This window comes from Tasmannia lanceolata, unplaced genomic scaffold, assembly GCF_043159265.1.
Source record: "Tasmannia lanceolata isolate RefF3 unplaced genomic scaffold, GAP_Taslan_0.1 ptg000026l, whole genome shotgun sequence".
NCBI lineage: Eukaryota > Viridiplantae > Streptophyta > Magnoliopsida > Canellales > Winteraceae > Tasmannia > Tasmannia lanceolata.
This window is the reverse complement of record NW_027518703.1, coordinates 5,645,844-5,670,957: the sequence shown is the minus strand read 5'-3', so window position 1 is coordinate 5,670,957 and position 25,114 is coordinate 5,645,844. Positions and strand designations below refer to the sequence as shown.

The window sequence follows — 25,114 nt, the reverse complement described above, 5'->3', positions numbered from 1 at the left end:
ACTCGGTTGCACGTTTGTTTGCACCCTATGGCTTGGTTGTTGCTGGCTTGGTTGGGTAATCAATAATAATAATAATAAGGCACACACCAATCGCGTGCGTACGAGAGACCAAGAGAGAGTATGGCGCCTTGCGCGCTCGCGACCCTCTCGTGGGATCGGGTCCTACAGGATTTTATTTCATTACTGCTTATCATATCTGTCATTTACTATTTTCTAGATGGGATTTATTAAGATTTATATTATATTAGGCACTATGTATTCGACCCAATGCAGATAGGCGCTATGTGTTCACCCTAGGTTTTATTTTATTATCTTTTTATCTACCTGTCATTATTGTTTATTCTTTATTTGATTTACTGTATTCTTAATTCAATTCATGATTAACTGTTAGTTTTAGATTTCTCATCATGTGCAGGCCTTATACCTTTAGCTATAGCATGCATGTGTTTGCCCATCAGAACTTAGACACCAATTAGGCATGACACTCATAACCTAGCTATTCTTAGGTGACATTTCTTTCATTTCTCTTGTGTGTGCTTATTATTCATCTCCGAGACATGCATGATTAGGTAGACGTCTTCTCGGAGATATATGCTCCCATTTCACATGACTTACGCCCAAAACTCTTCAAAATCAATAAATAAATAGCATAAGAGACCAAGTGCTTGCACTCGGACGAATTGGGGGTGCTCTTCGGACCTTCTCCATTCGTAATCAGGCACGGACCCATATATATTTCTGGTTATCCATTGCACAGAGCATATTTATTTTTGGGGTTCCATGGCCTATCCATGGATGGCGACTCTGAGAGTTATTTTAGGTACGTCTTGGTTTGAGGAGTTATACTTGGATCAAGAGGTATCTGGTTTATATCGCCACTCGTGCTATGCTATGAGGGTAGCACCTGTTTCGAGAGTTCCTTGGTAGAGCTCTCTTTCATGTGGAGATCTAGAAGATGTAAGGACTCGTTTCCTCATCATCCTCATATCGGGGTCCACACATTCTACCGAATTTTTGAGGACTAGGAGCGACACCACTTCTCATGCATCGTTGTTTTGCTGAAGTTCGGAGAACTCGGAGCTACACCACCCAACGAGTGACATTACGCCGCCGAATTTTCGGAGCTATACGTACTTTTTCGGTATATTTACATTACATTTCCAGGTTTCCATATTTCAATTATAAAACTTGGTAGTGGGTAGTTATAGGGTTTGGGGATCCTCTTGTCATGAATCCTCTAGCATAAATCCCTATACTTCCTCTTTGTAAATAGGGTCCCGTTCGCTCTCCTTATCCCATCACTCTGTCTCTGATCATACCATAGACAGAAGAGATATAGGTGAGAGCCTAGTGCTCCGACAGTGTTGGACAAACGGAGGGAATCAAAACCCACATTTTCTTTGTTTTAATTATTCAGATTAAGGTGGTCGCTACGTGATTCGGGTAAACTCTTGAGAACCCAAATCACACAATAAACACCCCTACTTTGGATAATATTAACTGATTTTTCTCGTTTATTCATTTTTATTCAGAATAGGGACATGATTAATTGTAATAAAGGGGGAAAAAGCGATGGTTTTTTTATAAAGTTCTTTAAAACTGCCAAGTCAAGTCAAGAGACCAGGGTAACCCGGGCATGAGGGGGTGCCTAACACCTTCCCTGAATGTAACCATAACCCTTACTCAGATCTTTGTAAAGACTGTGCTTTAAAAACAGAGTAAAATTACGAGTTCTAGTCCCTAACCTAAATGGCGACTCTGAGATTCTCTTTTCTATGAAATTCGGATCCCGCTCCCAAGTTCACAGAAAACGCAGATATACATTATGAAATAGTCAAGAGGGGGGGTGAATTGAATTTAACTCAATATTAGGCCTTTTGAAAATTACCTATGAACCCTAATTGGAATTTTTCTTCACTTAATTAAATATTTGGTTACTGCAAATATAATTGAAAAACAAAATGAAATGCCAAACCAAACAATGATGGAAATGCAAGAGTGAAAAATGACACACCGATATATAGTGGTTCGGCCAACGGCCTACTCCACTCTACTCAAGGTCGCACTTGAGGGATTCCACTATTGAAGACCTCCACGATGCCCGGCTCCGAGGCGGTTACAATTCCAAGGGATATTAAACAAGGATGCCCTTACACCTTTACAAAGACTCTCCTTCTCCGCCGAGTTCTAAGCGGTTGCTCTCTAGGGAATTAAAAACGGAATGCCCTAGCCACCTATACAAGATATGAAAGATTGATAGCTTGGCTTCTTCTTGAAAGCTTGATGCCCTTTGTAGTTCATTGATTGCTCTTCAAAAAAGATTTGCAAGTGATAGCTCTAAAATATCCAAACTCAATAGGTTCACAAGTGAAAGGCAAGTTTGGGAAAAACCAAAAATCTTAAGCTTAAAAGGGTTGCAAGTTAGCTTGAGTGCTTAAGAGGGTTTTTCAAAAATCAAGAGCGAGGAAATAATCCTCTAGATGTTGTATAAATAGTCTCTCCTCAAAATATGACCGTTTGGGGGTGTAGATAACAAAAATCAACTTTTAAATCAAAACCCAACGGCTCTTTTTTGAGCTGTCGCAAGGTTCTCGGAGTTCCGAGAATCATTCTCGGAGTTCCGAGAAATATTCTCGGAGTTCCGAGACAACGGCCAGAAGAAATAAAATTTCTACTGGACCATTTCTCGGAGTTCCGAGAAAATGTCCAGACGCTACTGGACCTTTTCTCGGAGTTCCGAGCTCCAGTCTCGGAGCTCCGAGAAAAATCTCTGAGTTCCGAGAAGCCTAAAAAATCTGATATTTTAATGTGTGATTTTTGGCTTTTGGAACTTGACTCCTATGATAATTTTGGAATGTTTATGAGGGTCCCAACATGTTGGTCCACCACATAAGCATTCACTAAACCGTTGAAGTTCTTTAAGTGTTATTTGAAAAACAATTTTGAAAACACTTTGAAAATACTTTGCCTTGACTTGAAACTCTAAAGAGAAAGGATGTACAATGATACCTATGCAATCTTCGATCCTTTTTTAGCTTTGGTCTTCAAATGATCTTCCATCTTTGGATGCTTGCTTGAGTGATGATGTGAGCTACACTTAGCTCCTTTGGCTCTTGTTTGGTACATCTTCAAGCATGACCAAGTTGAGTGTTGGTTTCTTCAACGATCAATCATATCTTAAACACAACACTTCAAAGCATATTGATTAGTATTCAAAAACACAATCAATTATGTTTAGAATCATCAAAACAAGATTCGAGAGTAGACCCTTGGGCTTACAATCTCCCCCTTTTTTATGATGACAAACAAAATTGATTATGAGGTGTATGTGGAGTGACATAGTAGGCAAGTGAATACTAGAACTCCCCCTCAATATATGCACACATATAAATGATACAAGTTATAAGCATGTGGTGCATATAGTGAATTTGAATAGATAATCAATTTCAAACCTTCTCCCCCTTTTGTCATCGACAGAAAGGGTGTAAAAACAAATTTAGGAGTAGATAACTCCCCCTAAATCAATGCTTATGGTATAAAAAAATATATAACCAAGTAATGCACATATACCTGTTCATGATCGAGATGTTGACATATGTCAAAATGTTAGGTATTTTAATTAAAGTGAAGATACCTCTCCAACTTAGAAAACTAAGAAGGCTAAGAATATCAATTGAGTGATTTTTAAGATTAAAAATTTGACATCTCATTCATGCAGATACTACCAAACAAAGATTATATATATAAATACTATATAGATAAGCTGGTTAAAGGCACAAAGTATTTATTTAGCTATTTCTTTAATTTGATCCGCACTCCAAATGTTTAAGGCACTTCGGATATAACAAATTCTATCATCACTAAGGGGTTTTGTAAAGATATCCGCTAATTGATCTTCAGTGTTGATATATTTTCAGCAAATATCCCCTTTTTGTGAGTGATCTCTGATGAAGTGGTGCCTAATCTCAATGTGTTTTGTTCTTGAGTGTTGTATGGGGTTTTTTGTTAAGCTTATAGCACTAGTATTGTCACATTGGATGAGAATATTTTTCATTTTGATTGCATAGTCCATCAATGTGCTTTTCATCCATAGGACTTAAGCACAGCAAGCTCCAGCTGCCACATATTCTGCTTCTGTTGTGGACAGAGCTACTGAATTTTGCTTCTTGCTAAACCATGAAACAAGTGATTTACCCAAGAATTGGCAAGTCCCACTAGTGCTTTTCCTATCTACTCTACATCCAGCAAAGTCTGCATCTGAATATCCGATGAGAGTGAAGGAAGATGATCTTTCATACCACAGTCCTAGACTTTGGGTTCCTCTTAAGTACTTGAAGATCTTCTTAACTGCTGATAGGTGAGATTCTTTAGGATCCGATTGAAATCGAGCACAGAGACAGACAGTAAACATAATGTCTGGTCTGCTGGCTGTCAAATAGAGCAAACTACCTATCATACCCCTATACAATTTCTGATCCACAGATTTGCCAAATTCATCTTTTTCTAGCTTAGCAGTAGTACTCATGGGAATTCTTGATGTCTTACTGCTATCCATGCCATACTTCTTTAATAACTCCTTTGTATATTTTTCTTGATTTAAAAATATTTCATTTTTGTATTGTTTAATTTGGAGTCCTAAGAAGTAGGTTAACTCTCCCATCATGCTCATTTCAAATTCATTTTTCATTAAGGTTGCAAATTCATCACACAATTTTTGATTAGTTGAGCCACAGATGGTATCATCCACATAGATTTGGACAAGGAGGATATCATGATTTTCTCTTTTAATAAACAAGGTTTTATCCACCTTTCCCATCTCGAATCCTTTTTCAACTAAGAAAGTGCAAAGCCTCTCATACCAAGCTCTAGGAGCTTGCTTTAATCCATATAAAGCTTTATCAAGCCTGAAGACATGATTTGGATGTTTGAAGTCTTCAAAACCTGGAGGTTGCTCAACATACACTTCCTCTTGGATATAGCCATTTAGGAAGGCACTTTTGACATCCATTTGATATAGTTTAAATCCTTTATGAGATGCATATGCCAAACGTATCCTAATAGCCTCCATACGGGCAACAGGAGCAAATGTCTCATCATAATCTATCCCTTCCTCCTGATTGTATCCTTGGGCTACAAGCCTAGCTTTATTCCTAGTGATAATTCCATTTTCATCCAATTTATTTCTATACACCCATCTCGTGCCAATGACTGGATGATCACTAGGTCTAGGCACTAGCCTCCACACTTTGTTCCTTTCGAATTGACTTAGCTCTTCTTGCATGACCATCAACCAATATTCATCATTTTCAGCTTCCTTGATGGATTTTGGTTCTAATTCGGATAGGAACGCCAAATTGTTACTCACACTACAATAGTATGATCTAGTTCTTACTGGCAATGTGGCATCACCTAAAATTTGGGATTCAGGATGATCTACCAATGTTCTCCTATCCCTAGGCAATGAGTCATCATCTTCATTTTCTACTTCCTCACTAGGTAATGTATGACTTGTTGATGCATGAGGAGGAGCACTCAATTTTGGAAAAAGATGTTCAATGGGTTCATCCTCATCATGTGGCATTTCTTGTGGTGTTGGCTCTCTTTCATCAAATGTCACATGCATGGATTCTTCTACTACTAGGGTTCTCCTATTAAATACTCTATATGCCTTGCTATGAGAAGAATACCCTAAGAATATTCCATCATCCGATTTCCTATCAAATTTGTGTAGATTATCTTTGATGTTTAAAATAAAGCATTTACATCCAAACACTCTAAAATAGCTTATATTTGGTTTCAAGTTTTTCAAAAGCTCATAAGGTGTTTTCTTAGAAATTGGCCTTAAATATACCCTGTTTATAATATAGCAAGCGGTGCTAACCGCTTCCGCCCAAAAATATCTAGGGAGATCATTTTCATGCAACATAGTTCTAGCCATTTCTTGGAGAGTTCGATTCTTTCTTTCAACTACTCCATTTTGTTGAGGTGTTCTAGGTGCGGAAAAATTATGTTTTATGCCATGTTCATTACAATAAGTGTCAAAATGTACATTTTCAAATTCCGTTCCATGATCACTTCTAATGTGGGAGATGGCAATACCTTTTTCATTTTGAATTTGATTGCACAATGTAAGAAAGTTTTCATAAGTTTCATCTTTATGTCCTAGAAATATGACCCATGTGAATCGTGAGTAGTCATCCACAACTACAAACACGTACCTCTTTCCACCTAGGCTACTAGTCTTCATTGGTCCAAAAAGATCCATATAAAGTAGCTCCAAGGGGTAGGAAGTTGAAATCATATTTTTAGGTGCAAATGAGCTTTTCAATTGTTTTTCTAATTGACAAGTTCTACAAATGTGATCCTTGATGAATTTGAACTTAGGCAATCCTCTAACACTTTCTCTTGAGGAGAGGGTCGAAATGAGATCCATTCCGGCATGACCCAACCTCTTATGCCATAGCCAAGAATCCTCACTAATGGCATTAAAACAAGTCACATTTTGGAGTCTAAGATCATCTAATCCAATTGTGTAAATGTTATTGTCTCTAGAACCTATGAATTTGACTACTCCATCTATCTTATTTTTAACAATGCATTTATCGGGATTGAAGACAACTTCAAAACCATTATCACATAATTGACTAATGCTAATAAGATTATGGGACAAACCATCAACAAAGAGTACATCATGTATAGGAGAGGTAGAGTTACCTATGGTGCCTTCACCTTTGACTTTTCCTTTCTTGTCATCTCCAAAGGTAACTTCTCCACCATCCTTGAGTGATAGTGATGCGAATTGAGTGAGGTCTCCAGTCATGTGTCTAGAGCATCCACTATCAAGGTACCATGTGTTCCTCTTGTTATGGATTTTAAGGCATACCTACATATGAATAGGCAAGTGAGATCCCTTAGGTACCCAAATCCTCATAATCTTGCTATGTTCATTTGTTTTTACTTTAGAGTTCAATTTGATTTTATCTTGTTTAGCATGTAAGCAAGCAACCTTGTAATGACCTTCTAGACCACAATAAAAACAAATTTTGGTACCACTAGAAGAAGCCTTTTCAAGTTTGTTTTTATAGTTAGATATGGTAGTATTCCATTTGTGTCCAAGTCCACTTTTATCACTTGACATTCTTTGAATATTAACAAGCCTATCCAATTTTAATGAACTATTTTCAAATTTTTCAAAGAGTTTCTTGAGTTCATCATACTCAAAAGATAGTTTACCGTTTTCATGCTTTAGTTTGTTATTTTCAATAGAAAGATTTTGTCGATTTTCATTCAAACTCTTAATGGTAGCATTTAGCTCATGAATTTTTACTTTGCATTTTTCATTTTCATCATCTAAAAATTCATGATCCTTTTTTAACCAACCAAATTCTTTTATCATGTTAGCAAGAGAATTTTCAAGTGATGCAATTTTATCAAATTGAATTTCCAGTTCATCATTTGCATTTTGTAAGGAATCTAGAACTTCTTTTAAGACAATAACATCATTTAAAGTGTTTACCTCATTGTTGTCGTTTGTTGAGGCCATGAAGCATACGTTCCTTGCTATCAAGCAATCTTCGCCATCATTTTGTTCGCCTTCGCTTTCAATTTCTTCATCCCACGTGGCGGTCATTCCTTTCTTGCCTTCTCTTCTCTTGAAGCGGTTGTTTGAAGTGGGTTCATTGTTGAGTGGACAATCCGGGCGAATGTGTCCAAGCTTCTTGCAACCGTAACATCGTGGTTGAGAAGATCCATCACCGAGTTCTTCTTTCTTCTTGAATGGAGGGTTTGTCCTTCTATTTCTCATCCCTCCCATGTTCCTTTGCAAGAATTTGATCCTTCTTGTTAGGAGGGCAACTTCATCTTCCATGTCTTCTTTTGCATCTTCATTTTCACCTACATTACAAGCAAAAGCAATTACTTTTCCTTTTTCGATTTTAGTTTCGATTTCGGGTGCTTTTGTTTTGAAAATCATTTCATGGGTGATCAAGGACCCTATTAGTTCATCTAGGTTCAATGTGTTCATGTCCTTGGCTTCGGTGATTGCGGAGGTTTTGGATTCCCAAGACAAAGGTAAGGACCTAAGGATTTTAGTCACTAAATCTCTATTGGAAAATTGTTTTCCAAGACCCCTTAATCCATTTACAAGATTGGTGAATCTAGTGTACATGTCGGCAATTGTTTCATCGGATGTCATTTAAAAGAGTTCGTATTGCCGAAAAAGATGGTTCATTTTAGATTCTTTTACTTGATTGATTCCCTCATGGGTGACTTCTAAAGTGTCCCAAATTTCCTTAGCCGAATTCAAATTTGATACTCTATTGAATTCTCCGGGAGATAGAGCACAAATAAGAGAATTCATGGCTTTGGCATTATAATTCGAAGCTTGTTGTTCGGCTTCGGTCCAATCATTTAAATTTCTTGTGGGTAAGATGTATTCATTATTAATTGCTCTCCACATTTGATAGTCTTGGGTTAAAAAGATTTTCATTTTGGTTTTCCAAAAACCATAGTTTGTTCCATCAAAATAGGGTGGCCTAGTGTTTGAATAACCTTCATGGTGTTGAGGGTAGTTTGCCATTTTAGAATCTTTACTCTAGACCGGTTAGGGTTTTCTAAAAATTAGAGACGATGCTTTGATACCAATTGAAATAGTCAAGAGGGGGGGTGAATTGAATTTAACTCAATATTAGGCCTTTTGAAAATTACCTATGAACCCTAATTGGAATTTTTCTTCACTTAATTAAATATTTGGTTACTGCAAATATAATTGAAAAACAAAATGAAATGCCAAACCAAACAATGATGGAAATGCAAGAGTGAGAAATGACACACCGATATATAGTGGTTCGGCCAACGGCCTACTCCACTCTACTCAAGGTCGCACTTGAGGGATTCCACTATTGAAGACCTCCACGATGCCCAGCTCCGAGGCGGTTACAATTCCAAGGGATATTAAACAAGGATGCCCTTACACCTTTACAAAGACTCTCCTTCTCCGCCGAGTTCTAAGCGGTTGCTCTCTAGGGAATTAAAAACGGAATGCCCTAGCCACCTATACAAGATATGAAAGATTGATAGCTTGGCTTCTTCTTGAAAGCTTGATGCCCTTTGTAGTTCCTTGATTGCTCTTCAACAAAGATTTGCAAGTGATAGCTCTAAAATATCCAAACTCAATAGGTTCACAAGTGAAAGGCAAGTTTGGGAAAAACCAAAAATCTTAAGCTTAAAAGGGTTGCAAGTTAGCTTGAGTGCTTAAGAGGGTTTTTCAAAAATCAAGAGAGAGGAAATAATCCTCTAGATGTTGTATAAATAGTCTCTCCTCAAAATATGACCGTTTGGGGGTGTAGATAACAAAAATCAACTTTTAAATCAAAACCCAACGGCTCTTTTTTGAGCTGTCGCAAGGTTCTCGGAGTTCCGAGAATCATTCTCGGAGTTCCGAGAATTCTCGGAGTTCCGAGAAATATTCTCGGAGTTCCGAGACAACGGCCAGAAGAAATAAAATTTCTACTGGACCATTTCTCGGAGTTCCGAGAAATTGTCTCGGAGTTCCGAGAAAATGTCCAGACGCTACTGGACCTTTTCTCGGAGTTCCGAGGGAACTCTCGGAGTTTCGAGCTCCAGTCTCGGAGCTCTGAGAAAAATCTCGGAGTTCCGAGAAGCCTAAAAAATCTGATATTTTAATGTGTGATTTTTGGCTTTTGGAACTTGACTCCTATGATAATTTTGGAATGTTTATGAGGGTCCCAACATGTTGGTCCACCACATAAGCATTCACTAAACCGTTGAAGTTCTTTAAGTGTTATTTGAAAAATAATTTTGAAAACACTTTGAAAATACTTTGCCTTGACTTGAAACTCTAAAGAGAAAGGATGTACAATGATACCTATGCAATCTTCGATCCCTTTTTAGCTTTGGTCTTCAAATGATCTTCCATCTTTGGATGCTTGCTTGAGTGATGATGTGAGCTACACTTAGCTCCTTTGGCTCTTGTTTGGTACATCTTCAAGCATGACCAAGTTGAGTGTTGGTTTCTTCAACGATCAATCCTATCTTAAACACAACACTTCAAAGCAAATTGATTAGTATTCAAAAACACAATCAATTATGTTTAGAATCATCAAAACAAGATTGGAGAGTAGACCCTTGGGCTTACACATTAACAGCCCCTTTGACAACTCACCACGACCTGCGCGGCGTGGGGGCATGGCAGGCCAGGGAGGGGCTCCCACACAACCTTAGATGTCTTTGTTCTTCCCTACTTAGAAAAGAAAAGAAACCTATTCTTGTCAGTTTTGACATTCTAAAAGTTATAATAACTCATGGGCAGTGATAAATTCACTCCAGGATAAATTCACCCCCTTCTCCCCTTTTAACCGGTTGTGAAGCACACAACCAGCTCTCGCTCTCTCTCTCTCTCTCTCTCTCTCTCTCAAAAATTGTTCTCTCCCTCTCTCAAACCATATACTCGTCTCTCTCAAAAACTACACACCCTCATAACATTCTCTCTCAACACAACTATGTTGAAGCAACTGAATGTTTTAGATCTTTGAACAGGTAGGCCTCCCTGTATTTAAAAAAAATGTGCGGAGACATTATAACATGTATTTTAAAAAGGCACTTGAGTACACCTTCTTCGAAGATCTAAACCGTTCATTTGTTGGGCCCAGCGTAAACAGGCTTTCCCCTAAAAAAGAAGATGTGAAAGCATGTTTCTCTCTACAAGAACAGTGTGTTCCGAGGTGTGAAGTGAGAGAGAAGGGATGTCATAATTGGGCCCTGCCATACAACAAATCGAAGAGTTAAGATCATCCCATGGAGATGATTTTTCTGAGCAAGGTGTCCCCAATGAATTTTCTAATAAATACTCATTATATGGTGTCGTACGCATAGTTGAGAAACTCGTTTGACTCGTACGGGTCGACTTGCGAGTCGAGTCGACTCAAATTTTTTCGAGTCGACTCAGAAGGGTGACTCACTGGTATTGGAAGCTCGTACGAGTCGTGTGGTGACTCGTACGAGTCGGAGCGAGCTGACTCGAAATCTTAGGACCCATACTAGTCACATAAATAATGTCTTTGCTATCTTTATTGTCCATTTACTTAAGATTTATGTGTAAATAATGGAATAACCCCCATTTGAATCTATTCAAAATAGTTTCAAGGCCAAAATTTAAAAAGATAAAAAGTTCAACTTTCCAGTTCTAGTATAAAATTCAAGAACAAAAATCGTGTCGGGTCAAAATCTTAACTTCCAAATGATGGAGTATTTTTCCAATTTTAAAAATTCATAAATTCTATCTTGTCCAAACATTATTGAATCCCAAAAGTCCGATAAAAAACTCGTAATTTGGTCTCTAAAATATTTTCATCTGGTCAACACAAGTTTTCACCTGATAGTGATTTTCCTTTAAGTAAATGTTGGATCTTTAACATATTTGGTCCATTTAATTGTTATTTATATTTTTCTAGCAATTTCTGGTTTTTTAACATTTTTAACTATTAAGAAAAATTTCTCGTCATAGCGGAACAAAAAGTTTCAAACGAAATGCGACCGAAATGAGGTGTCTACTCTCTCATGCAACAGATTTTGTCTTATTCGTGAGGTGTCTGCTCTCTCATGCAACATGTTTTGTCTTGTAAAATCAGGTATTTTACAATGGGAAATGATTTCAGCACAACCATAGATCAATAATTGCTCCGACCCATCTCGTATTTTCTGTTTTAATTGTCTTGTGAGAACTTTTTCGAAATTTTAATAACCTTCTGATACCTCTTTAAAAGCTAAAAGATAAGTTGCCTTAGTGAAAATATCAAAACTTGGTTATGATGATATCATTTCCCTTTTACAAATTACAAATTTACAAGGAAAATGTTATCACCACAACCATATTTTGATATTTGCACAAACCCAGCTGTCTTTTTTTTTCTTTAATTGGTTCTGAGAGCTTTTTGGGAAATGTAATAACCTTGTCACAGATCTTTTTATGTGCTTCATGCCTTCATCTTTTGATATATAATATAATTATAACTAAATTTCTATTCTTGTCAAAAGCTCTTACGAGTTACGAGTCAGAAAATTAAGAAATCGAGTCACATATTTAAAAAAATCACTAGGGCCCACTTTGTTCAAAGATCAGAAAGCTAGGATATAATTAGAAATCTCTAAGGATGGGAATAGGAAGTCCAGGATCACCATATGGAAATGAGTTTTTTGGTACCAATTATTTATGTTGGGCCTAACAGCTGAATAGTTTACATCTTTTAACAAGGTTATTTTTAAAAAAATGCATACACCTACGTACGAACACTATATAATGCGTATTTATTATAAAAGTCATTGGGCCCACCTTTTTCAAATATCCAAACTGTTCGGTTGTTGGGCCCTGGTGCAAATATCCTTTCCCATAAAAGCATATAAATTGGATCATCCTAAATCTTTGATCTGTTATACAGTGTCTTCTGTATAGAGATCGAAGGGTTAAGATCATCCTATGGAGATGATTTTATAGGCAAGGCCTATTTGCATTGGGCCTAGCAAATGAATGGTTTGGATTTTGAATAAGGTGGGGGCTGAGGGCTTCTTTTTTTTAAAAAAAAAAAGGCCTTATATGGTCTTCACAGGTAGTTGCATGCATGGTTTTAAATTTCGACCGAAATCCGAAATTTCGGATTTCAGTGGAGACCGACACCGAAATCGATCAAAACCGAAACGGTCATTTATTTCGGCCGAAATTTCGGAACTTCGGTTTTTCCAAAATTTGACCCAAAAAATCTGTTTTTTTTTTAATATTAATTTAATATTTCACTGAAATTTAGGCCAAATTTTAATATTGAATAAAATATTGGTTTCGGGTTTTGTACCAGATTTCGACCGAAATTTCGGTCGAAATTTCAAATTTTCAAGGTTCGAAACCGGTACCGAAACCTAAATTTTAAACTTGTATGTACCTTTTATTAAAATGGTGCGGTTTAGCCACCAAGGAGTTGCTGAGATAGAGAGAGAGAGAAAGTTGTGAGGGTGTGTGGTTTGCTAGAGGAGAGAGAGGATGTACTGGTAGTACTGGTGTATGCTGGTTGGAGGCTTCACATGTACTGTATAAAAACTTGTGGTTGGTCCCTTGTGGATCTTTGGCCATCAAAATAAAATAAAAAATATTTCTTAATGGGGAGCAAGAGTTGTACCTTCGGTCATTGAAGTTAGTTGGATCTTAAGCTTCCTCGGGAGCATGAGACATCTTTCTCGAAATCTTTAGTTTGAGCAAGAAACGCTCAAAGGTATTTTCTCCCGTCCTACTCTTCCAAGGCCAATGTAAAACCTCCAGTTTAGACATGGAAAAGGGCACTTGCTCTGAGAGAGAGAGAGAGAGAGAGAGAGAGAGAGAGAGAGATGTATAATCAATATGCATCAAGCATCTTGCTTTGTAAGATTAGCCTCTAATCTTGGTCATCAAACCGTCAAAGCCATATTGCCTTCTACAACTTTTGTCAAATACAAAGAATGTTGCTATGTTGAGAATGGCAAATGGCCAAAGTTTCCATAGAATGGGCTCACAACTAGGCCACCTAAGAATGGAAACATTCTAACATCACAACTAGGGCTGTAACAGGGTCGGGTTGGGTCGGGTTTTTCAAAACCCTAGATCCCATTATCTCGGCCCTGACAGACCCTGAACCTGAGTCAGGGCCAAAAAACCTCAACTCATTGCCCGCCCTACAGGGCTCAGTGCTGGCCTTGGCCCGCCCTGATTGGCCCTGATTGGGCAGGGCCAGCCCAGCCTTAATTGACCCTAGTGCAAATACATGTTAAGAGTGCCAAAAATAAAGCAACCACTTATCATATAGAACAAAATGATCAACAAACAGAGAAGGGGAACAAAATAAAACAATATGAATTCAACAACATGATGGGCAACAAAGACAATTAATAATAATAATCTAAAGAAACATCAATCCAAGATAATAGAAAACATTAGCAAAAGAAACATGCACAGATGGTTCAATTCTATAATAGAAAACTTAGGGTCGGGCCGGGTCAGGGTACCCGAGGCATTAACCCAGAACCCGACCTGACCTGAGTCAGGGTCTAAAAAAATGAACCCTGACCCGCCCTCAGGGTTGGAAAATCCAGCCCTGACCCTGTTCGGGCTCAGGGTGGGTCAGGGCTGACAGGGCCAAACTTGCACCCCTAATCACAACTCAGTAAAAGGAGGGCGAATACCGATTGCGAATTTATCAACGCCCAGTATTTATTAGAAAAATCTTTGGGGTTTACCTTGTTCAGACCGTTCATTTGTTGGCCCCAATATAAATAGGCATTCCCCTGAAAAATTATCTCCATATAGGATGATCTTAACTCTTCAATTTGTTATATGGTACCTTCCGTCAATAGATCGAAGTGTCATAAGGATATCTTGTAGAGATGATTTTATGGGCAAGGCCTATTTACATCTGGCCAACAAATGAATGGCATATATGGATCTTCGAATAAGGTGAGCCAAAGATTTTTATTTTATTTTTTTTAAATGCGTGTTATAATGTCTCTGCATGTAAGTGCACTTTTTTTTTAAGTACAGCGGGACCTATGCGTTCAAAGACCTAAAATATTTGTGAGGCCCCACCAAGGAGTTGAGAGAAAGAGAAGTATTTAGGGTATGGACGGTTTGTGAGAGAAAGTTGTGAAGGTCAAGGGCTGCAAACGAGCAGAGCCGAGCTTTCGGGCTTTCGGGCTTGGCTCGCTTAGTTTGAACAAAGGCTCGAGTTCGGCTCAGGTTTGTGACGAGCTCTTAATACAATAGGGCTGAAGCTCGGCTCGCCAAATATTCAACCAAGCTCGAGCCTGGCTCAGCTCGGCTCATCAAATTTATCAAGTTCGGGCTCGGGAATTTACAACTCCAAACACATTCCATGAACATGATATCAAATAAATACCATTAAGTAATATATATATATATATATATATATATATATATATATATATGAGAAAACTGTTGATACGCTTAAACACACCAAAGTTTCATGCGCTGAAGGCTTTATGAAAGCTTCCCATTGGCTGGTTTAGGGTGGCCCACATATAACGCAAAAACAAGAAAGAAAAGAGGTTTCGTTTCCACGCAACCTTCCCATTGGCTGGTCTAGGGTCTCTGCTTCTCCAAGAACCCTCCTCCCTCTACGGCCTCAAGCTCACGGCGGATCTACTTCTCCCCCAACACAGAGGTGAGTTATTTGATTTTTTTTTTTGTTTCTTAAGAAAGGGCTGTCAAGATTTCTCTCCTCCACACTGATTTCTGTAAAAAAAAACCAAGGTTTCAAGGCTCCCTCTTCGAATCTCTCTTCCCCCCTACGGATACGCCTCTCTTCTCCCCCACGGCTACCGACCCCAACGATTTCTGTCAAAAAAACCGAGGGTTTCAAGCTGATTTCTCTCGAACCAAGAGGGTTTCAAGTCTCCCTCGAACCAGTTTTATGCAGGTTAGTCTTTTAACTCTTTTAATCTCTTTCTTTTTGTCATATGAGAAAACCCTAGATATATCTCATCTCTCTCATCAGATTTTGTATTCCCTTTCTTCTTCACTTTTTTAGGGTTTTCCATTTTCATCTAAACAAAAGATCTGGTTCATCCTTCCATTTTCACGAAATTCTGCTCCTCAGGTATTTCTTTGCCCGCTAAAATCACTTCAAATTTTCATATAAACCGTTGTATGGAGAGTTAAATTGATTGTCTAATTCAAGTTCCCAATTTGGGATTTTCTTCTTTATTCAAGAACTCATGATCTGGTCGATGCTTCTGTATATGATTTTTTTTTTTCGCTCCAGAATTTCTTTACGGTTTCTATTGTGAAATATTAGGGCATTGTTCTGTATCTTGTGCTTTCTGCTGAATGTCTTACGGATTCTGGGGTTCGCTACCCACAGAAAACCCTAAATAAGGGCTTCTAAATATAGTTTATGGTTTATTATCTGTGAAAAAATGGGGTTTACTGATTTGTGAAAAAATTGGGGTGTTTCTGTGTGAAAAAATTGGGGTTTTCTGTGTGAAACAAATAGGGGCTTACTGATTTGTGAAATGCCCACAATCTCTTTGATGAAATGCCTAGAAGAAGAGGGAAAATATCACTCCCCTTTTGTCTTGTTTCAGGTTAGTTTATTTTGTGTTTTTTCTGTTTTTTTCTTGTTTCAGGAAATTTATTTGTGAAATGCCCACAATCTGTTTGATGAAATGCCTACAAGAAGAGGGAAAAAATAGGGGTTTTCTGTGTTTGATCATTTTCAATCCATTTCTCTGCAACTTAGAATTCTTTTTTTGTTTCAGGAATTGTTTCTCTCTGAAAGTTTAAAACGCCCCCAACCGAGCCACCCTCTCTTCTCCACGACTTTTTTGGGTGCGATTCTCCCCTACAGCTTCAAACTTGGTGACTGATTTGTTTTTTTTTTCCTTGTCTTGGTGATTGATTGATCTAACCCCTATAAGAAAAAAAATTAACTTTCAGAGAAAAAAATTGAGGGTTTTTTTTTTCCTTGCCTTGGTGATTGACTGATTTGTTTACTTTTTGCTATGGTTTGTTGTGGATGTGATATAAGATGACCTATTCAAGATACTATGAGTACAAGCCGTGAGCTATACCCGCCTTCTAGAGCCACCTCACCAGTAGTATACTCAACACCTGGACACTTCGTGTGTAAAACAGACATAGTTCGTACACTGGACGATAGTCACAGTATACAAGTAACTATGCACCCGGCCAGGTGGACCTCAGCCTTACCCCCTCTATATATTGGAACCATACAAACGATTTTCTTATGGTTATTTATAATGTGGGTACATTCTTATTTTTCTCTTCTTTCAATTACTAGAAAAATGGAACCAACCTCTTCGCAACCTTGTGGGTTACGTATCGAGGATAATGACCGTGCACAGTCTGGTTTTGTTGATGATGCTTTTTCGCAAGCCTCCGGATTAGGTATTGAAGAAGTTGACGCCCATGGTCTTATTGTGGTTGATGATGGGGGTGATGATGAGGTTAATCTGATTGAAGATAATATAGAATGGCCAGATACTGATATGAATGACGGATATGAGTGTGGTAGTACGCCCAATAAGGGTACTAGTGAGAATAGTAGTGTGAATAAGCCGTTTCTGAACCAAGTGTTTGATGATTGGATGTCTGCGTTTGAATTCTACAATTCTTATGCCCTGGCTACTGTTTTGGATTACGGAAATCCAGTACAAATAGTTCTAAAAAAACAAATAATGTGAACTCAAGGAAATTTGTGTGTGATAGAGAGGGGGTGAAAAAGTGTAAGGCAAAGAAAGTTGATGATGGTAAGGAAAGGAGGGAACGACGAGCTGTCAGATTAAATTGCAAAGCTAAGATGATCATAAAACTAAGAGATGGGAAGTGGGTAGTGACCACCTTTGATGACATTCATTCTCACATTCTGACCTCCCCACTTAAGAGGCAAATGCACTGTTCCCATAATAGATTCAGTAAGAGTGAAAGTGTTAAGACGTTGATTAACTGTCTCGATGAGACTCAGATGCCGGCTGCGAGGATTGCAAAGGCCATTAATTCAACAAACGATGGAATATCAGGTGTGGTAACACCTGATCAAGTTGCTTCCCATTTGAGAAAAAAGATGGTGAACAATATAGGCCAAGAAGTTGTCTTAGTCGCCAATCATCTCCAAAACAAGCGATCAAAAGACCCGAATTTCTTTTTCTCGATGGAGTTAGATACGGATGGGACCTTCCGATCTATGTTCTGGGCTGATGCTAGGGCTAGAGATGCTTACATGACATTCAGTGATGTCATTGTATTTGATGTCACTTACAAAACCAATAGGCTATCTCTGCCATTTGCACCATTTACGGGAGTGAACCATCATAGACAGTCGACCCTATTCGGATGTGCCCTGCTAGCTTATGAGACAAAGGAAACCTTCAATTGGTTATTTGAACAGTGGTTGACGTGAATGCATGGTAAAGCACCTGATGCAATAATAACTGATATGGATCCGGCCATGAAAAAGGCAATTGGAAGAGTTTTTCCAGACACCCAACATAGATTTTGTTCGTAGCACATACACAAGCAACTGCTTGAACATGTTGCAGAGATGAGGGATTCGACTAGTGATTTATGCCTCGATTATAATCGGTGTTTTTTTTCAAAAAACATGGAGGATTGTGAGCAGTTGTGGGAAGATTTGGTTTGTAAATATGAAATCGGGGAAAGTGATTGGTTATCTAGGATGTGGGAGCAGCAAGAGCATTGGGTTCCTACATATTGGCGAATCACATTCACTGCAGGAATGACTTCGAGTCAACGTAGCGAAAGCATGAATGCATTCTTTGATGGATATGTGAATAGCAAAATTGGCTTGCATGAGTTCTTAGATGCATGTGATAGGACACTGGTTCAACGTCGTAAAACGGAAGTCGAAGAAGATTTCAAGTCGAAATATTCGAAAGCAAGTATGAAAATGAATAGCCCATTGGAACAAGGGGCGGGATATTCTATACGAGGAATATGTTTAACATTTTTCAGGATGAGTTGAGGAATAGTACTGGTTGTTGGTACGACCACTTGAGCAAGGATGGGGTCATGGAAGAATATTTGGTAGGTCCTAGAAATGATGTGAAGAGTAGATGGTGTAGGGTATTTTATGATGATTCCGATGGAGTGACTGTCGAATGCGATTGTGCTAAGTTTGAAATGGAGGGGATCTTATGCAAACATATCCTTCGTATTATGGATACGAAACAATTGAAGAAGGTCCCCGACCATTACATGTTGAGGAGATGGTCTATTCAGGCAATGTATCAAGTAGGAGGTACAATATCTACAAGGCCACAAGTAGGTAGTAGCGTGAATCCATTTCAGAGGTGGTGCCTAATCTCAAGATGGCAACGACTGGTTGATTGACCCGGAAGAGATGAGAAAGTTTTCAACATGATGACTGAATTTTGTGATCTTCTTTTTGCTGAAGAAGAAAGAAAAGCAAGTTACATTGGAGGGTAGTGAGTTACCAATCGTTGGTAGCGAAGTATATTCAAACATTGGCGTGAGTCAAATACCTGAAATCACAATTCGAGACCCACCCGTTGCGAAGACCAAGTGCCATCCAAAGAATCCAACATGCTTGAAATCTGGCATAGAGACATCTGTATCCCAACCAAAGAAACGGATGTGCAAATTATGTGGCGAAAAAGGATATTATAAGTCGACATGTAAAAAGAAAGGCGAGGTTTGTTTTCTTCCATATTTATTCACTTGTATGTGTATATGGAATGATATTTGTTAATATTTATATATTGATTCTGTTATGGTGAATGCTAATAGAAGCAGCCTAAAAGAAAGCGGCAAGAGGAAGGTGACGTAGAGGAAGAGGCATAGGAGGAGTACGTATAAACTATGATCTATCTCATATATTTATTTGAACCACTTTTAGTTTGTTACTTTCTGAGCATAAGTAATTACTCTGTTCATAAACTTTCATACAGAGGAAGGAGAATATGTTAGTGCAGTTAGTATCATAACTTCTGCACTAGTTTTGTGGTCTGTTACTATTCCATGTCTTTTTTTCTTTAGAACGATTTGCATGTTCTAGTAGTTTTTATTCAGGCAGTAATATATGTATGTTTACTTCAAGGGATTTGTACGTAGATGACAAGTTTGTAACTGTTCAAACTCTTTTGTTGCAGGTCATTATGTGACTGTGGAACTGTTGAGGTCGTTGCACCCATTGCAGCCACAGTTGAGGATATCATGCTACTGTAAGCATTTTCTATTTATGAATATATATTTCTATCATATCTACAACTTAAGTTGTTTTGTGTAGCATTTTTCTAGTTATAATTATGAAACTCTATGCTTGTGATGATCAAGGTACTTCAAATACCTAATGAAGAGGAGGATATGATTGTTGCGTATATGTTAGAGGAACCTGATTGAGGAAATGTTTCATGTAACATGTTGTGCTTACATCAGATTTGCAGCTTGCATGAAATTTGTACCTTTTAATTAATATACATTTTGGGTTATTCTGTGTGGATTGTTGCGTATATGTAAATTTTGACCGCCCAAAATATAAATTTAATTGGAGTTTTGGCTATATGTCAATCTGATGATCAGCCATTGTTTCTTTGCAGGTTAACTTATGATCTTAAAACACTTTATCATATTTTAATGGAGGAGAAGATTATTGATAGGGGACCCATTACAAAATTTCAACAACCCAAAGGGTCCATTGGGCTCGTTTCTTCAATTGCTATGAAAGTGGTTGTGTGGGTAGATAAAAAGCTTATTATATGAGAGATTGAGAGGTGTGCTAGGCTCCATGTCCAATATTTTCCTATATTTTCTTACTTGCAAACCAATGTATTTGGGCATATTCTTTAACATTTATTTGATTGGACTATTGGGCCTGCCTTGATTTGTATCAGATTTAAAACAGCCCTTTTAAAAAAAAAATTAAATCTGATGGAGTTTGGGCTCACTGAGTTGGGCTGAAGCCCCAAACTGACATCATGAACCATCCACAACTATCTCATAAGTGGTTCCTGATTAAGCATTATTACTCCACATTTTGTACCTTTTTCCCCCCTTATTTGAGGAGTACAAAACGACTAGCATGTCACAGGAGATATCATAAAGATTAGGGAAATTGCACAACAATTTTAGCCGAAATAACAAGAAGCCTTGAACAATGTTTCAACTCCAACCATGAAAATAAGTACATTATAAACAACCCCATCATGTTTCAACCCAATTTACAACTGTCATTTCCAGAAAAAGATGAAAAAAAACCCTACAAAGACTAATACTTAAAGCATCGAAATTTCATGCTTTAACATGAACAAGGCACAAGAAAAACAAAATCCCTATAGCTGCTAAGACTTTAAGCAAGCTATTTTCATTCTTGAGGAAGGCGATCTCATGCGTTAGGAAGGCGATCTCATTCTTGAGGAAGGCAATCTCCTTCTCAACTGCTTTGATATGTTCTTCGTTTATCCCCTTCTCGACATCATCTGCGCATCCGGTGTTGAACCTTTCCTCCATACCTGGCCCGGCCTCGTCATCCCAACGAAAATATTTGCAATTGTGGCCCTGCATGTTATTTAAACATTACATTCCCACAAGTTTTCCAACAACTTTTTCAAAAAAGAAAATAGATAACAAGTTTACTCACAGGATAATCAGCACATGCCAAAAATGGACGGCCTTGGTTATTGTTTTTGTTGGTCCGAGTGATTCTTCGAACTAGTGGATTTTTACAATAACATAAGTTTGAGTCAAATCCATCACATAACGTACCACTATTATTTCTTGAAGATGCCATTACGTTTCAATTTGTACTGCAAGATAATTGGCATTAAAAAAATTCACATAGTCCCAAACAACATAAAACTAAGTAAGCAACTTGGAAACAAATGAGCATGAGTAAGAAGCTATAGAATGGGCCATTGCACATTGCAATCCAGTGGAGCGAAAAAAATGGTAGTGTAAGGCTATAGAATGGGCCATTGCACATTGCAATCCAGTGGGACTTAATGGTAATGTAAGGATATAGAATGGGCCATTGCACATTGCAATCCAGTGGGACTTAATGGTAATGTAAGGCTATACAAATCCCCATACTCTTCCCAATATTAATGGTAATGTAAGGCTATAGAATGGGCCATTGCACATTGCAATCCAGTGGAACTTATTGAGTAAGAGCTTCAAAGTGTTGCCCCAACCCTCTAAACTTCTAGTCACTAGTCATGCACAAAATTACATTCAAAGAACAGTACTAGAGGATATTCAACATTGGTCTATAAATGAGAGAAAACGCTAATTTTTCAGAGTTTGCTTGTCTATTAATTTCAGAGTTTGTTGTTGCTACATCTTGCAACCCTGAAAACCAACTCATGGAGTAAATGTTCTTTGAAAGTACCAACTCCAAGATACAGAAAGCTACATCTTGCAAGACATTCAGCAGAAAGCACAAGATACATAACAATGCCCTAATATTTCACAATAGAAACCCTAAAGAAATTATGGAGCGAAAAAAAAAATCATATACAGAAGCATCGACCAGATCATGAGTTCTTGAATAAAGAAGAAAATCCCAAATTGGGAACATGAATTAGACAATCAATTTAACTCTCCATACAACGGTTTATATGAAAATTTGAAGTGATTTTAGCAGGCAAAGAACTACCTGAGGAGCGGAATTTCGTGAAAATGGAAGGATGAACCAGATCTTTTGTTTAGATGAAAATGGAAAACCCTAAAAAAGTGAAGAAGAAAGGGAATACAAAATTTGATGAGAGAGATGAGATATATCTAGGGTTTTCTCATATGACAAAAAGAAAGAGACTAAAAGAGTTAAAAGACTAACCTGCATAAAACTGGTTCGAGGGAGACTTGAAACCCTCTTGGTTCGAGAGAAATCAGCTTGAAACCCTCGGTTTTTTTGACAGTCGTTGGGGTCGGTAGCCGTGGGGGAGAAGAGAGGCATATCCATAGGGGGGAAGAGAAATTCGAAAAGGGAGCCTTGAAACCCTGGTTTTTTTTTACAGAAATCAGTGTGGAGGAGAGAAATCTTGAAAGCCCTTGCTTAAGAAACAAAAAAAATCAAATAACTCGCCTCTGTGTTGGGGGAGAAGCAGATCCGCCGTGAGCTTGAGGCCGTAGAGGGAGGAGGGTTCTTGGAGAAGCAGAGACGAGAGGGGGAGAAGCAGAGACCTTAGACCAGCCAATGGGAAGGTTGCGTGGAAACGAAACCTCTTTTCTTTCTTGTTTTTGCGTTATATGTGGGCCACCCTAAACCAGCCAATGGGAAGCTTTCATAAAGCCTTCAGCGCATGAAACTTTGGTGCGCTTAAGTGTATCAACAGTTCTCTCTCTCTCTCTCTCTCTCTCTCTCTCTCTCTCTCTCTCTATATATATATATATATATATATATATATATATATATATATATATATATATATATATATATATAACGAACATAATCCGAGCTTTACAGCTCGGCTCGGCTTGTTTATGAACAGAGCCTAAAAGGTTCACAAGCTTGTCCAAGCCGAACTATACAAAGCTCGAGTTTGGCTGTTTTATTTGACGAGCCTAATTTTTGGGCTCGGGTTCGGCTCGTTTAGTAAACGAAAGAGCCCAAGCCAAGCTTTAAGGAGCCGAACTCAAACACGTTCATGATCCGGCTCAGTTCATTTGCAGCCCTAATTTTAGGTGTGTACGGTGAGAGAGAGAGAGAGAGAGAGAGAGAGAGAGGCGGCTCCGGGCTTAACAACTTGTTAAAAGGTGAAAGAGGGGTGAATTTATCCTAGAAGGGGTGAATTTTCAACTTTTCTTCCCTGGACCACCCCCTTTAGTCTATTTATAACTACTTTTTAACTAGAAGAGGGTGGCCAGGGAAGAAAAGGAGGCGAATATATCATTTCCCATGAGATAATACAACATAAAAACTAGAAATGAGCATTATTTACTGCTAATAATCTATCCCTAGGGAAAAATGATATTATGAGAATCATACCAAACAAACCCTAATCGCGGCTCTCACATGGGACATCACTATGATCCTAGCCCTTCATTTGGTAGACCAGACCCCGATGATGGCATGATCACAATAGATGGCTCGCAGATGGGCAATTAAAAAATGAGCATTAGTCCACATTCAAATTTCATGATCCAAGGTTAGAAATGTTCAGGCGGAGTGATTTGTTGTACATCATATACAAGTCGTGTGGCCTTGTTTGAAGGGTCTGATCTCCGTTTGGTTGCCGGAATTTTTTTGTTTCTTGGGATTTTTATGGAACAAAAAACTTCCTGGGAGATTGGTGGGAAAAAAAACTCCCTGGAAGTATCCCGGTAAAATAAAAATCCCATGTTTGGTTGACCGGACTATGGTGGGAAAAATTTGTTTGGTTGCTTGAACTTTTGGGAAGAAAAAAATTCTTCTACAAGCTTATTTTTGGTTCCTGGGATTATTTTGGTTCCTGGGAGTTTTTTTTTTTTTCATCCTCGGGTTTCGTGCGGGGTTATTTTGGTTCATGGGATTATTTTGGGCCCACCAACCAAACGTGGTTCCTGCGGAAATTCCACAAAAGTCCCAAGAATCAAAAAAATTCTAGCAACCAAACGGAGCCACACCTTGTTTGAAGATCCAAGCCATTCATTTGGATCGCCCCAACATAAAGATGTTGGCCCCAAAAATCATCAGCAAAGGATGATCCTAACCTGAGGTTGGGGCGATGCAAATGAATGGCTTGGATCTTCAAACAAGGTGGGCCTGCTATACTTTTTAAAAAAAAAACATGTAGACATTATATAAAACCTCACGTATCACATGGACATCATTTAGGTGGGCCCAAGTCAAGCTTCTTGTTGTATCATTTTCTTATTAATATTAATATATTCAACAGTTTTGACTAAGAGGAATGCTAATATTAATATAGTTGGTATAAATTTATAAGGCTACTGATAATGGCGTTACCATGTTTTGATAATTGCACTAACTCATCGTGTCTTTTATTATTTAAACAGCTGTCTAAGGTTATTACAATTTCCAAAAACTCCCAAAAGCCAATTAAAAAGGAAAAGTAGGACTGAGTTTGTGCAATTATTAAAATACAGTTGTGCCATTATCAGTAGCCAATTATAAAATCTTCTCCTATAGAAACTACAAAATATGTACTGTTAAGAGGAAGACATGCCATAAAGTTTGATGAAGACTGGTGAAAACGATTAGATCTCTTCGTCTTCACTGTGGTGATGACAAAGATACATATCTACTACCTGGTCTCTTGAAAAATATTTCTGATGAGAAAAAATTTTGTAAAAAAGAATGAACTTTTAGAAGTGTTTTTCCTTTCCAAACTTTTCCAAAAAATTTCTTACAATCCAAGCAGGGCCTAGTTTATCTAGAGTCTTTAAAGCTCATTCATTGCAATGATATGATCTTTTGTTTTTTTAGTGAGGGTGATGGATCGAACTAGATGAGTGGTCTAGATTGTGTATCTATCTTGAGTCATGGATAAAAGTCAGTTTGGGGCCCACAATCGGTTGTCACAATCTAAAACGAAATGTGGCCTTGTCAAAACTAGTTTTCCTCCT

General features: G+C 38.1%; 1 long non-coding RNA gene across 1 annotated transcript in view; it reads left to right on the top strand.

Moving 5' to 3' along the window:
* The window catches only part of LOC143858772 (uncharacterized), a 67,197-nt gene extending 46,783 nt beyond the window's left edge, over positions 1 to 20,414 (top strand). Inside the window, exons 2-3 of the long non-coding RNA XR_013239037.1 lie at positions 19,702 to 19,773; positions 20,149 to 20,414. This is a non-coding gene — a long non-coding RNA (uncharacterized LOC143858772). The remainder of the gene's footprint in view (positions 1 to 19,701; positions 19,774 to 20,148) is intronic.
* Positions 20,415 to 25,114: the final 4,700 nt, after the last annotated feature.